This window comes from Porites lutea, chromosome 7 (assembly GCF_958299795.1).
Source record: "Porites lutea chromosome 7, jaPorLute2.1, whole genome shotgun sequence".
Lineage (NCBI taxonomy): Eukaryota > Metazoa > Cnidaria > Anthozoa > Scleractinia > Poritidae > Porites > Porites lutea.
The window spans coordinates 6961083-6963582 of NC_133207.1; the positions used below are offsets into that span (position 1 = coordinate 6961083).

Here is a 2500-nt window from a genome sequence, read left to right on the forward strand (position 1 = left end):
ATTCTGGATATCGCAGCCCTTTTATTACGTCATCACGTAATTCCAATTGGCCCTATAATTCGGTCGTGAATAAGTCAATGTCACCCCCACCACCAATAACATAATTATGTCTTTGATTTCTTTAATTTCAGTTAAAATCAGTGTCATGCACGGCTCAACTTGTGTGCAGTAGCACAATTTTGCATTCAGACAATGAGGGACAAAAGTGTTGGCACACTTCCGTAAAATGGCCCCTTTTTGCATAGTGGATATACTTATCCCATTCCCCTGTCTACCCCAACCCCTTCCCCCCCCAAATCAATGTTGAATTTTGGACCCTCAAGTCTTTTTTTTACTTCAGACAACATTGATTCGGGGGGTGAGGGGATTTACGGCGTTTAAAAAGAATGAAATAATAGATGAATTAAATGTTTGCTAAAAGCACCCGTTTTAAACAAGTGTGTCAACTACTTTTGTCCCTGATTGTAGCTTTCGTCTTCCAATCCACTGAAGAGATTAGGTGTAGCTTACTGATGGTCCCACGGCTTTAAAGACCGTCAGTTTATTGCTCTTGTCGGTGTGGGTGCTTAACACACGCAAAAATAGATCTCGCGAGCATAAAGTCACCCAGCTCTGATGCTGCGCCTCGGCTATAGGTTACGACAATTGAAACACCTCTAAACGTGCTCCATTTTATTTCGTAGAACATGTGGAGAAGGCGATAGCTATCCCTGATGATGTCTTGAAAGCCCTTACGCCTGGATCTTGTGATTCGGAGCAAGTTATTTGTCAGTTAAAAGAAAGTTTCGAGTTGGACCAGTCCTCTTTTGAACAGCCAGATTGCCAAACTAAACAACTGATTCGCTGTTTCGCAAAGGAAGCTAAGCTTTCGAATAGGGATGATGTCATCATTCATCTAAAAGAAATGACACCGGCTGGAACAACGGGTGCGTTTATCAGTTTTAATAATTAATACATGACTCTCGCAAGGCGAGTGCGTTTAAATGCGTCCTCAGGCTTTGCTGATGTATCGATTTTGTTACAGTTTTTATAGTGTTTGATTTGTTTTCCGCCTTCAAGATGTGTTAAGTCAATATATTAACTTGAAGGTACTGCAATTACTTGCGCTGGGATGAGTTTGTATATGTATCTGTCCATATACTTTCAAACTTTGGATAGACCGAAATGTTCTAACTTGTTTATCAAATTTTTTCTAGGTCCTTTGTTACGTGAAAATCTTGATGTGCGAAGAATTCCTATCTCCTTGGAAAGGGAGTTGACCATCGCTTTATCATGTGGTATGATTGAAAAAGCTTTCAGGCCCTGTCCAGAAAAAACGCAACTTTTTCTTTACGGATACGGCTTCCGTCCACACGAATCCCATGAAAACGATCAATGAAAACGGAACTTTTCGAAAACGCTCTGCAGAGTGGAACTTTTTGAAAACGCTGTTTTCTCGTGTACGTGTGGACAAACGAAAACGGAACTTTTCGAAAACGCTGAGGATAAATTATCAGTTCCAATCCACTCCGCACAATATTAGAAACTTATTGAAGGTGGCGGAAGGGCCCTTCCCTTTCTTGTCTTTTATAATTGGGCTTATTTCTAACCTAATTGCTTGTTTTCAAGCAAATTTAGCTTTGTGAATTCTTCAAGCTGATTATTCCAGGAGGCAGCAGAACTTTATCAGGTTACTTTAGCTACCGGTGTCAAGAGTTGGAAGGTTGGATCTCCCTTTAGTTTGGCTTTGTTTTTGCCCTTATTTTGACATTTTAACTGTTTCTGCGACTTTGAAGAACGTCACAACAATATATACCCACACCAAAGAAATTCAAAGATGGCCGTCAATTTATCATTTCGCGGGCTCATAATAGCGAACACGTACGCGTCAAGCATGCGCAGTCGGGTGAGTTATCGTTTTTAAATCGATTCATTGTATACGTGTAATCTCGACCCCACAGCTCTTCTGCGCGTGAAGGCAGGGAGGAGGATCTCTGGGGAACCCTGGAACAAGATTGTCTCTGATTGGTTTCAGCAAAAAAACAATAAACGTGTTTCTTATTGGTCCATTCAAGTTTGCAAGAGCGCGGGTGAATGTGTGGCGTGTCTGGCGTGTGAGCGGGATTTTCCCTAGAAATGTTGAAGTAAACACGCCCGGCCGATTCTTGATTTCAGCGATTCCAAAACAAAATTTGTACAACTAATTAGGCAGAATATCGGGATTCCCCAATTTTCAAATAAAATACCTTAGCTACCCATCGAAAATTGACCAAGAAAAACATTTGAATGTGAAAAATAAAATAAAAATACACCGACATCTTTGCCAGCTATAATTTAAGAAGCATGACACATTACTGATTTTTCTTCGACTGCCATGTCATCGTATGCACACGAAGTAGGCGAGTGTGAATGAAAACTTTAGCTTCACGTCGTGAATTGCCGAAAAACAGAGTTGCAAGAGAAATGTAAACAGAAAAAGTAAATCTTTCCCTAAAGTGATGCTTTTACAATGCGACTAGAT

The 2500-nt window shown here is 40.5% G+C and overlaps 1 pseudogene; it reads left to right on the top strand.

Moving 5' to 3' along the window:
• Window positions 1-2500, top strand: part of LOC140944369 (uncharacterized) — a 22820-nt pseudogene that overhangs the window by 16491 nt on the left and 3829 nt on the right.